We start from the raw sequence: 13,662 nt of genomic DNA on the forward strand, positions 1-13,662 counted from the left end.
CCACAAATGTCCTTGCAGTAATGGTTAGGCCAGTGCTTGCTTGACCAGACACCTGGACACCATCACCTGGCCAAGTTGGCATATGAACCTAATCATCACACCTGGTAAAAGGTGTGGAGAGGACAATGAGTCTCCTGGACAAAACGAGATTGCGATTATCTGCAGATAATGCCTTACACTTATTTCTTATAGCGCCAAGCACTTCATACACATTATTTCCCTCGGAATAGGTGAAGAAGGTGATCTTTCTCCACTTTATAAATTAAAAAAACAAAAACAAAAAACAAAAAATGAAGCCCAGAAAGGTAAAATGACTTCCCTACAAAAGCAGGGAGTATGGGGAGGATGTAGAACCCAGTTCTCGCCTGCCTAGTTGAACACTCTTTCTATTATATCCCACTGCAAATTGCAGATTTCCCTTCTTTACAACCTCCCAAAGAAATAATATACAAGTAACAATTAAAATCCAAAGCAACAGTAGGAGCATGGGTACAGGACCATCTTCCTTACATTAAAAATCTTGGCATCACCTTTCAGTGTATCTCACGTCTGTCGTTTCTCTCTTCCCAACACACTCCTCCTCCTCTCACTTCTGGATGGCATCCCTAACCCCAGGCTGCCCCTCACATCCATCCCTCCTCCAAGGCCAGGGTAGTTATTTTCATTGGTCAGAGATGGAGAACGTGGAGACACACAAGACTATTTTTTAAAGGATGGGGTGACTAGGATTAAATGGGAAGCTAATAGAACTTCAAAATCAGGTGGACCTTCCAGAAACATTTGGGTGGGTTGATGCACAAGATGCTAAGGGCCTTGTGAGCTTAGACATGGTTCAGGTAATTATCTATATTTGCTTACCTGGTATGGCATGGGGGAACTGAAGAGGCTATTGGAAGCTGATTAGGGGAATATTCAAAGTTAGGCGAGCATGGACCTATGGTTTTCCAGATGTGTTCTTACCTCTTGGGGGCAACAGGACTACAACCACACTCAAGTTCGCTCAAACCCAGTCAACCACAACGATGTTTAACTTCACCCAAACCCTGTGTTTCTGTAAAATAGTGCCGTTTAAGAAATCCCCCCAGCTGTTTTATGTTGGAAAATGACTTACTACAAAGAAAACCCTTCCCCATATGACTTACAAATGTCTCCCCTTGTTTACCTATGACAAGTCTGGACATGGACCCTCTAAATTCCCATTCTTTGCCTCAAAAATCATTAGCTCAGCTGCTTTTCCCCACTGATCATTCAGAACAAAATACTTGTTAACCAAACATTGGTTGAACTTCTCTCCTTCCTCCAGACTCCTGAACTTTAGGGGCACCTCCCATAAACTAGGCTGCTTCAGCATAAAATGTTCTCAGATCTACTGTCTAATCACACTAACCTTTCATCCCACATCCCCACCCCTTCTTATTCGCTCTTCTCTATAAAAGAAAAACTCCTTTAACCTAACCTTTGAGATGCTTGCAGACTTTATGGTCAGGGCCCTCTCCTTATTGCAATAGCCCCTTCCCCCCACGTAATAATCCTTTTGAATAAAGCCTCTCTTTACCAAGTCCAGATTTTTTTTCTTGGACACCAGGGTTTGGAATCCATTATGCTCTAGGCCATGCTAATTCAGGCAACCTTGAACCAGTGTCTCAGTAGCTCAGGAGCTATGCTTCCTTAACCACTTCCTTGTTCTTGTTACTGAACTCTTGTCAAATTCCTCAAAACTGGGCCCTCCCTTTATACCCAGGCCCAATAATGGGACCCTATCCTGTCCTCATACCTGAGCAGCTGACTTGGCTCTGAGCTCAGCTCCCCAGTTCTCCCAGCTCCAGGGTCCTGCTTCATGGGTCTTCTTGGGGTCTGCAGTCATAGTCCTAACAGCCTCGCAGACCTCCCTTGCCCTGGACATCTTCCTGGATCTCCACCTCTGTCTTGCCCCCAGACACGCTGCCATCTTTCTCTGCTCACAGGCCAGGGTACCTCCCTCCATCACCTCTTACTGGACCTGCCTTCCTCTGAGCACCTACCCTGGGCTCTGCCTGCCTCCCTGCACACCCTCCCATCCCTCTTGGTTCCCATTAGGTCAGCTGAGGAGCCTCCTGAAGCCCCGAGGACCCGGGCAAGCTTCTCCATTAGCCCTGAGGAATGGACAGAGCAGGCAAGCATGCTGAGGACAACACGGGCAGCCCCGGGCAGCACCGCGCAGCCCCTCCATTGCCCATCACTGGCAGCTGCTGAGGAATGAGCACCTCACTGTGGGCCTATTTTCCAAGATGACTCTCCCTGAGTCACTGTGGAAATGTGACCCTGGTCACAGCCCTCAGCACCTGCTCTTTCTGCTTCCTGGGGCCCGAAGAAGAGAAATCAGGAGCCTTGGTGGTGTCTTAGAAGGCACCTTGGGGAAATTCTTTGGGAAGAAAGGGCTGTGACGCGGGGATACTGCAGAGGGGAGAGACAGAAGGTGTGGACAAGCAAGATCAGGTGATTACACCCACATATACCCTGGCCTTCATCGTGAGGACTGGGAAAAGGGACGAGATTCCTTCACCCATCTTATACACATGCACACCTTAAAGCTAAAGTTCCCCCTTTGTCTTTATGAATTATTTTCCTCTTAAATGCAAAGAACCTGGATTCACCTATGCAAATATTGGGGTGGGGTGAGATTTAGCCCTACCCTCCAGGAAGCCAATCTACATAAACTGTGCCCCTAAAAGGAGAAGGTCAGAGCTAAGAGTCTATCTAAGATTAATGGCAGGGAAAGGACTGAAATCTTACCCAATTTGATGAGTAGAATCAGAGATTTATATTAAATTTGGCAAATGTTTCACCGGATAGTAAACATTTCTTAAGCAGGTTTTGTAGTCCATTGCCTTAAAAAAAACCACCTTATTTGCAGAGGCAGTCATAGAAGCAAAAACATACTCACTCAATTCTCTCTTCTCTACCCAGCCCTGGACTCCATGTGAATGCTCCCAGAGCCCTAAATAAGTGGAATAAAATAAAGAGAATTGAAAAAGCCTGTTTTTTCTCTCTCATGGGTTCCAGTCTACCCTGTGCCTTGGTAACAGTAGGTGACAAATAATATTTGACCTGGCCACCAAGGACAAAGGAATTTGGAACAATTTGGGCAGAACAGGGAAGTCCAGACCCAAGTGTTTCTCCTGGATCAGGTCACCTCTCTGCTTAGCTACTGTTGTCTGTTCAAACACTGGATGTGACCTCTGAGAATTTTGGGTGCTTGCAGCCAGTATATCTCCACCTGTGCTCCTCCTTTAGGGTCTAAGTATCCAGACAACAGCTGCATGCCTTCCTGATTGTCAAGCTCCAGAAATATCTTCATTTGATGTCATATTTACAATGCAGCCACCACAACACTCAACACACTCCTGTGGCCATTCTTATAAAAAGGAGCCATTGTATCCCCTTCCCAAACCCTACTGAAACTCCTTCTTGTCAGTGTGATCTTACTCCTTTCCCAGAACCGATATCCAACCTTTATCCCTAGTTTGTATCCTGGTTTTGCAAGGCTGCTCATGGCCCTTTGCAATCCTACCAATTTCCTGCCCATGACTGACGGAATAATCACCAAGTGGAGCAATTATAAGTTGGCAGGTAAAATTTGCATGGTAGTTCACTGGGTATTGCTTACACAACCCTTCCACCTACCTTATCACAGCAGAATATACTTATGACATCTGCGTTGTGCTTGCCCAGACAGATTGCCCTTTTCTCAGTGTTAGGAGTTATGGTACGCAGTATTTTATTGCCCCATACCTTTGCTGCCCCTTCCTGGGGAGATGGGAAGGAAGAACATTTTATCTCCCTGATCCATTGACGTCCGACTTGCCCATGTGGTGTGTACGGGCCCGTGCATGTGCATGGAAGTGAGATGTGTCACTTCTGGGCAGAAGTTTTAGGAGCCAGTATTTGCTCCATCATATTCCCTTTTCTCTCACCTGTCATGGGCAGTGGTGTCCCAGACAGAGGCCACTCTGTCTCCCTGGGTCCCAGAGTGAAAATGACAAGCAGTAGATCTGCAGCTCACTTATAGTGAACATGAAATGTGAGCAAGAATTGAACTTCTGCTGCTGTCAGCTAATGGGCTTGTTGCTGTAGCATAACGGCAGGTGGAAGCACTTAACCCTTGTTTCCATAGAGGCAATGGTATTTCCTCCATTCTCTAGGAGGGAAAAATACGGTATAAACACTTCCAATTTTTCCCATCCCTCATCCTCCCTTTCTAAAGCAGAAGCTGTGCCTATTCTGACTGGTGGCTGCTATGGGTAGCTCACGCCCTCCAGGCTCCCATTTGGATCTGTCTGCCTGCAGAGTTGGCCTCTTCCGCACACTGCTGTGGGAATGGCCTGTAGCTGTCCAATGGGGTCAGTGAGCTGGTTGATGTGTTTCTAATGCAGGAGTAAAATTAAGTTCATGTGAGAAAACATCTAACACAACCTAGCTTTTTAAATAATAAATATATCTAACCCTCATATATGAACTTGGAAAACAGAAGTGTCATTTATTTGTCCCCTAAGACCCCAACACATAACATTTACAGGCTCCAACCCCTTTCCCCCATCTTATCACATAGCATAGACACCCTCAAAGCTGCTCATGGGGGACCGACGATGGGCCATCCAGAAAGACAAGGGGGCATAGCCTGGCAAGCCAAAGATGGCATATGAAGGCTGTCACTGCCTTCACCACAGCAGAGAAGAACTTGCCCATGTAGGAGGTTAGAGGGCTGCTCTTTGTGATGTTTAAAAGCATCAGAAGTCATTGCTCATCCAACTCCATCCTCTCTCCCTGAAAATGAAGCGTATCGTCAGCTTCTGTCTTTCCACCCTGCTCAACCTACTGAGTCTTCATGCCATTCCTCCACAAAGAGCTTCAGTGTTCCAAAACAGGGTCTTCAAATATGTGGTGGAAGAGGTTCTGAGCCACCAGATACAATGACTGGCTCCTCAGAACCCTCCAGAATTGAGCAGGACCTGCTCCAGCTTGGGAGTCTCCCTGCCATCCCAGAGGTGGCATCCACACACAATTGCTGCTTTAAGCCCATCCCACCAAGCCCATGCCCCTAGCAGCAGGAAATGGGCTAAAAGCTTCTGGGGTTCCTCCCTCTTAATGTTAGGAATTACCCCAGACACCACTCTCCAAGCTCTGCAGACATTCTGACTCAAGCACTCCCTTTGCCTCTGCCTGATTTGTTTCTGCATCTAATTCACACCTCTTTACCCCGATCCATTAACTTAGAAGACTCCGTTTGAGTCACATGCCCCACTTAGATCCAACACTTCCCTCCTCCTGGGGAAGATGGAGGGGGAAGTGAGGGTGAAAATAGAAGACCCCATTCCACTCTCAACCCCAAGCCAAAATGTGCCTACTTAATAACCAAAAGTGACTTAGACTTGATTTAGATATAAAAAAAACTTGGAAAAGAAAAGTTTTCAATGTACATTCTTGTATACTCATCACTTTGTGGATATAAAAAATGAGTATTAGACAGGTTGTATAACTAGCTGAAGGCCACATGGCTAGTATTTCTCTGCTTTCTTGCAAACCAGATAATAATCACAATGGTAACCATTCTCAATGTTTCCTTTTGATCCAACCCCATGCTCACCTCTCACCATGTATCATCTCATTTAATTCTCACACCAGCCATATGAAATGAATATTATTAATAATAATAATAATAATAATTTAAGAATGAGGAAACTAAAACATAATTTGTGTAACTTGCTTTAAATCCGTTTCCATCATTAATTCTATTATCTGTTTTTTACGATTGTATTGTAAATGTAGAAATTGAGGCTGAAAGCTGCTGTTTCTTGCATGTGGGAATTCAGATCCTATGCATCCAAAAAGTAATGTGAGGATCTTAGACTGTTAGAGCTAGAAAGCATTATCAGGTGGCTGCCCCTTGCTGGAAATCCCCCACCCCCACCCCTGCCTCCTCTATCTACCCTAAATACACTCTCAAACACACACATACACACAACACAGCACACACACACAGCTCGTATTTTCAACATCAGCTGCCCATAGAGAGAAGGAGTCTCAGGGAACCAGCTACAGCTGCCCCGTGCTCCCACACCAGACATGGCACACCGACCGAGAGGTCTAAGCCAACTGACTCCTGGAATTGAGACAAAGCCTGAGCACCAGAGCTAGTTAGCTTCCACTGGGGTAACTAGTTTTTGAAACTTAACTGCGTGCTAGTCAACTTACTGCAGTTTTCTCTTATGCTTTTTGTGAACGAGGTAAATGCTGGAAAACTCATCAGTCAAGGGCTTTTATTGTTAGTAGTAACAACACAAGATTGATCAAATTACCATCACATTTAAATGATCTCATTTGATGGAAACAGTGTAGATAAGAAAGAACAGGCAGAGCAGAATAATTGTACAGGTTGTCAACAAATAAGCATCAGTTATGCATTATTTATGTGTAATTTACTTTTGTTCTGAAAGAGTTATAAACTTGTAAAAAAATAAAAAGCTGCAAGTAGAGCAAAAAGAACTTTTTTTTCCTGACTCATTTGACTGTAAGCTGCCAGCCTGTTTTCCATTACCCCTGAAACCTTAGTTGTATTTCCTACAAAGAAGAACATTTTTCTATATAACCACAATACAGGCAACAAAATCAGGAAATTAACACTGGTGCATTCTTGTCACCTAATCCTTAAACCCTTCAATAAACTTTTTCCAAATCTCCTCATAATGTTCTTTAGAGAAAAAGGAGCCAGTTCAGCATCATGAGTTGCATTTAGATGTTATATCTGTTTAGTCTCCACCAGTTGGAATAGTTCCCCAGTCTTTCCTTCGCTTTAATGAGCTTGACATGCTTGAAGGTAACAGGCCAGTCATTTTGTAGCATGTCCTGTAAATTCAGGTTTATCTGATGTTTCCTCATGGCTAGATCCATCGTTGGCAGGATACTACAGAATGACGGTGTGTTCTTCTAGTGCATCCCATCAGATGGCGCCTGATTTGATTTGTTGTTCCCTTACCGATGATATTCACTGTGATCCCTTGATTAAGGTGGTTTCTGCCAGGCTTTTTCACTGTTGTTACTCTTTTTCCCTTAATACTTAATAAGCATTTTGTTGGGAGATACTTGGAAATTACGTAAATATTCTGTTTCTCATCAAATATTAAATTCATTTACTTATTTATGTCTGTGTGGACTCATGTTTTCCTACTTTCTTCAATGGCTTTAATCCATTTTTAACATTATTTATTCTGGTGCCAAAATTGTCCCCAGTTTGGCCAGAGAGAGTGCCTTCACTGGCTTCTGTTCCCTTCTGACATGCCGCATCATTTTTGGGGCACTTCATTTTCTGGGACAACAAGATGTTCCAGGCTCATCTTGTAATTTCCGTGCTCCAGCCCTGCAACAGCCATTTAGTCAAGGAGCCCTGTTTCCCTTTACTGGACGATGGTATTCAGAAGCCAAAATCTGGGTTCTGGGTGTTCTATTGGTATTGGGGATGTCTGCTCCCAGCCTTCTCTGTGGACAGAGCTGGGGAAGGTATGTAAGCATATGCATACATACATTCATACATATTTAGAAATACACAGAGAAACAAATATAGATGCAAATGTGTCACATTCTTATATTAAATACATTAATTCACTCAATTTATTATATAATTTATATCTACTGAGAACCATAGCTCATGCCAATACCTCAGATTTAAATATAACCCTACAGAATTCATTTTATTCCCTCACTTTCCATATTGGTAGCTCCCTTCTCTGACAGTGAAAAATCTGGCTCCCATGATCCTTAATATATTTGCCTTTTTGATCAATCGCCCTACATGTGACCTACCGTCTCCACTGGCACCTGCTGTCCTGTGTCCTGCCCTCCCCACCACACCACACTGTGGAAACCCTCCTCGCCCCGATGGGGCTCGAGTCCCAGCAGCACGTTGTCCCTCTATAGGGGATGCCCTCTCACCAGCTCGGCCTCCTCTGACACCCTGCTCAGGGCTGCCGTGTCCCTGCTCTCATCCCACCCATCCTGGCTCTGCCCCACCTAATGGCTTTAGGACAAAATTATTACTAAATTATCAAGGAAGGGAAAGAAAGAGACTAGAATGAGTATACTTATTTTCTGCAAGATGAAAGAGGGGAGAACCCTTCCACCATTGCCCTGTAGTATTTGAATGCCCTTGATGGCAACTATTTCAACTGTTTTAGAGTTGAAGGGAATATATCTGGGAACAATATTCTGAAAGTTTTGTGTCAAAAGGCTTTTTCCTAAGTGGCAGGAAAAAGAGCTTCAGCAAGCCGTGATGGCCTGACTCAGAGAGGGCAGAAGTGCTTTGTGAGTAAGGAGGGACCCTGCAACAGTGTCTCCTTGTGATGTGTCCCTCATCCTTCAGCGTGTCGCGGAAGCAGAGGGGAGGGTGCTAGGCAGGGAGTCAGCTCTGGGTTCTGACCCTGGCTGCACGACCCATCCCAGGAGTGCCACAAGACGAGTTCTTAGCCTGCTGGGTGTCGGTTCCCTTGTGAGTGAACCCCGATGATCCCTGGGTCCTCCCACAGCCCGACAGCCCATGACCCCCACAGCACTTTGTACATTCATCTCATTGTGCACCCCTGCCCACCCCCAGGCCCCCCTCATCTCCGCTGTGCCTGGCCACGTCTGGCCAATGTAGGCACTCGACTGGCCTCTGAGGGGTGGATGGAGGGATGACTGACTGCACACAGGACTTCCAGCTCCCCCTCCTGGAGAGCACCCACTCTCAGCCCCAGGGGAGAGCTCACTCCCAGACGGCAAAGCTGAGAAGTCGGCTGCACCGCGAGGGCTTCCACGCCAGTCCCCTCCCTCATAAAAAGCCCGGACCCCCTGATAAGGAGAGGAAGTGGCTGCCGCAGGAATGTGCTCTGTGATAACCCGTTCCACCGCTGTGGGTGCACTGTGGTGTGTGTCTGAAATGTGCGGCCTCTTGTCGCAGGAGGCAGCAGCTGCCGCCGGCTCTAGAGGAATGTGTGCCCAATATTTGGTGCTGAAAGGCTGGAAGGAGAAGCAGAGCCCAGGACGTGTCAGGGAGGACGACTCGCCGTGATGGAAAGGGTGTGATCCTCGTGTGGGCAGCAAGTGGGGGCAGGGTCGTGGGGAAGAATGCAGAGAGGACTAGTTCTGGCTTGCCGGGACTCTTTTTTTTTTTTTTTTTTTTTTAAAGCAATGTAAAATCCATTCTTCTTTTCTAAAGCTTAATATCAGTTTCCCTTTAATCTTGCAAACTTGGCTTCCCCTAAAATTGACTTCTAAATAAGCTAAAAGTCAGCAGCCCCTCTTGTGCTCATCCCTGAACTTTATAAATAGCACCATCTCTTTGGAGATGAGGAAATAGACCATGGTCTTATCTTTTAGGTCTGTAAGACAGCAGTTAAAGGACCCCCCAGCTTAGCAGTGGTGAAGATGGCACATTTCAGAAGTAAAGAGCCAGGTGGCAGATCTGAAGGACAAAAGGAAAGCTTTTACATGCTCAAAAATATCCCTGATAGGCATTCTGCTCATTCAGTAGGCCAGGTTGTTGGGTGGAAAGATCTCTGGATTAAGTGACAGAAGATCTGGGCTTTAGCCTCAGCTTTGCCACTTACTGATTCTGTCCAGGGAAAGAGACCCAGCTTCTCCCTATGTACAATAAATATACTCTTATGCAATTCAGAAATGAAAGTAGCTGTGTAAGAAGCAAAGGGCTGCAAATAGGTAAAAGGTATTATTTTGGTAGTTTCTTCTTTTTTAAAACACACTAAAACAAACAAAAAAACACACACATTCTCTGGGGGAAGGTTAAATCTATCATCATTCACACCTTAGTGTTAATTGCATTAATAGATAGTTTTTTCATAATTCTGAACTACAGCTAGTGAAAAAATGAGAATTTGGGTTCAGGCCAAGCTTCCACCCTATCATCAGAAGTTGACAAAGAGAGGGCTTTTGGAGTCAGACAGTTGTACTAATCTACTTTATATCTCTATAGATTTGCCCATTATTGACATTTCATATAAATGCAATCATACCATATGGCTTCTTTCACTTGCTATACTGTTTTTGAGGCTCATCCACATTGTAGCATATATCAGTATTTCATTCATTTTTATGGTTGTATATACATACCACTTTTTATTTATTTATTTTTGTTTATCCATTCATAGTTTATGGATATTTGGGTTGTGTATTAGGGTTCTCCAGAGAAACAGAACCAACAGGAGATAGATAAATAGATAGATAATATAAAGATATTTATTATAGGAATCGGTTCCTGCAACCATGGGGATTGGCCAGTCCGAATTCCTTAATGCAAGCCACAAGATGGGAACTCAGTGGTGACACTGAACTCCCCAGGGGATGCTGGCTAGCTGAAATAGAGGTAGAAATTCTTTTTGACTGCCAAATTCCTCAGTTCGCAGTTTAAAGCCTCCAACTGATTAGATGAGATGTCTCTCATTGCTTAAGGCAATCTCCTTTGTTGATGGTGGATGTAATCAGCCATAAATTCCATCAACTTATTAATGATTTAAATCCGCGGAATACCCTCCACAAGAATAATCAGGCCGGTGCTTGCTTGACCAAACAACTGGACACCATAACCTAGCCAAGTTGACACATGAAATTAACTATTACAGGTTGTTTTTACTTTTTGGCTATTATGAATAATGCTGCAATGAACATTCATGTACAAGTTTTTATGTGGACATATATTTTCATTTCTCTTGGGTATATACCTTGGAATAGAATTGCTGGATCATATAGTAACTTTATGTTTAACTGTTTGAGGAACTGTCACACTGTTTTCCAATGTGGCTGCACTATTTTACATTCCCACCAGCAGTTTCTAAGGGTTCCAGTTTCTCTGCAGCCTTACCAACAGTTGTTATTATCTTTTTTATGATAGCATCCTTGTGGGTATGATGTGGTATCTCACTGTGGTTTTGATTTGCATTTCCCTGATGGCTAATGATGTTGAGCATCTTTTCATGTGCTTATTTGCCATTTGTATATCTTCTTAGAGAACTGTCCATTCATCTCCCATGCCCATTTTAAAAATTGGGTTATTTTTCTTTTTATGAGTGACTTATAATAGTTCTTTGTATATTCTAGATACATATCAGATATATATTTTGCATAATTTTTATCCATTGGTGGTCTATTTACTTTTTTTATGGTGTCCTTTGAAGCAGAATTTTTTAAAATTTGGTTGATGTCTAGTTTATCTATTTTTTCCTTTGTTTCTTTTGGTGTCGTATCTATGAAACCATTGCTTGATCCAAGTCACAAAAATTTATGCCTGTGTTTTCCACTAAGAGCTTTATAGTTTTTGCTCTTACATTTAGGACTTGAGTTAATTTAGATCCATTTGAGTTAATTTTTGGTAGATGGTGCAAAGTAGGCGTCTCACTTCATTGTTTTTGCACATGAATATCAAGTTGTCTCAGGGTTTGTTAAAAGCATTATTCTTTTCCCTGCTGAATGGTCTTGGCACCCTTGTTGAAATTCAATTGATCATAAATGTAAGAGTTTATTTCTGGACTCAGTTCTATTCCATTGACCTATATGTCTATTCTTAAGCCAATCTACACTGCCTTGATTAATATAGCTTTGTAGTAAGTTTTTAAGTTGCGAAGTGTGAATCCTCCAACTTTTTATTTTTCCAGATTCTTTTTGCTGTTCTGAGTCCCCTGAAATTCCATATGAATTTAAGAACAGTTTCTGCAAAGAAGTCAGCTGGGATTTTGATAGGGATTATGTTGAATTTGCAGATTAGTTTAGGGATTATCATCATTTTAGCAATATTAATTCTTTCTACCCATGAATATGAAATGTCTTTCTATTTATTTAGATCTTCTTTAATTTCTCTCAATAATGTTTTGTAGTTTTCAAAGTATAAATTTTGTACTTGCTTAGTTAAATTTATTCCCAAGCATTTTATTCTTTTTGATTCTATTGTAAATAGAATTCTTTTACTAAATTCATTTTCAGTTTGCTCATTGCTACTTTATAGAAACTCCATTGCTTTTTATATATTGATCTTGTCTCTTACAAACTTGCTGAACCTGTTTATTAGTTCAAATCATTTTTTCAGTGGATTCTCTACAATTTTTTTATATACAAAACCACGTCATATGTAAATAGAGATAATTTTACTTTTTTTTTTGTCCAATCTGGATGCCTGTTCTTTCATTTTCTTGCTTAATTTCCTAGCTGTGGCTTTCACAGTCTTGCTTTTCAAGAATAACTGGTTTGAAGTGAAATCCTTTGTGTATTAAAGATCTAGTTGCGAAACTCAACAAATTCAGCTAAAATCATAAATATTTGCTTTACATGTTTTTGAAATGATGGTGTCAGCTTGATCTTAGGTATCAGAAATGGAATTTTATGACCAAGGAAAATGGGGTAATTTAAGTAAAAAAATTAGTTGCCTATTTCCTAAAGTTGAGCTATTTCATACATATGAATTCATTTTTCTAATAATTATTTATCATCTCCTACATAGATACCCCTTAGCTAAGTGCTCAGTTATACAAGGTCTAAGACATGAATCCTCACTTAAATAAACTTCCAATTTGAGGGCCTGGACCTCTGTTCTCTGGACAACATCCACCTTGCAGTCTCTTTAGCTCAGAGGGGTAATCTCTATAAGCCCCTCCAGAGAACAAAGCAAACATGAACTTGAGCCACATGAAGTTACTAATATTTTACCATTTTGGCATACAAAAATAACAATTTCAAATGGTTCAGTCTAATAGAAAAAAAATTGCACTAAGTAATGATAGTGAATTCTTACTATGCACCAACATTGGGTCTTAGAATATTTTAAAGGCATTTTCTCACTTAGTCTCACAAGAACACCATAAGGTAGGGGATATTATGATCTCCATTTAATAGATGAGCAAACAGAGTCTCAGGGAGATTTAGTAACCAATTTAAGTTCACATGGTCAGTAAGTGGTGGATCCCAGGTCTGTGGGAATCAGAAAACCTGCACTTTTAATTATTACATTAAATAAAAGCATTAAAGAAATTGGAGAGAAAGTAATGGCTACAAAGAAGCTCTTAGCAAACTGTCTAGTCTATGTGTGTGCTTAATGAACATCAGAAGGATGCATAAGCCAGAAAGCAGAGAAGAGAATCACTAATGGTAGGAAGAAAGCCAAAGAATGCAATCCTTTCCATGTCCTTCTTTTAAATTTCAGAGGATACAGGAGAATCTCCCTCATGCTATAACATCTCTCTTCGGGCTCATCTACATCTGATTTTTTCCAGAGGCTCTGGAAAAGTAGAGGCTACACTCAATTCCCCTTTAATCAATAAGCTCTGACCACTACCACTCAGAGCCAACAATCACATTTCCACTTAAGCTCTTCTTTGTCCAATGGACCCCAATCAGTCCCAGTTAAGACATAACACATGTACTCATGAACACTGAATAGCAATACAAAACAACAATAGAAGAGACACAGGCACTATGAATGGGCACCATCCCGACTAATATAATTCCTTCAGAATTCTGTTACAACTAGGATTCATGGAAGCTTTGGGCAGAGATGTTCTGCCTGGTAGGATACCTCTGAGTTTACTAACAACAATCGCCAACTGATAAAATGTCGATGTGTGAACCACTTGACTCCATCTTGTGATGAAG

This window comes from Choloepus didactylus, chromosome 17 (genome assembly GCF_015220235.1).
Source record: "Choloepus didactylus isolate mChoDid1 chromosome 17, mChoDid1.pri, whole genome shotgun sequence".
NCBI lineage: Eukaryota > Metazoa > Chordata > Mammalia > Pilosa > Megalonychidae > Choloepus > Choloepus didactylus.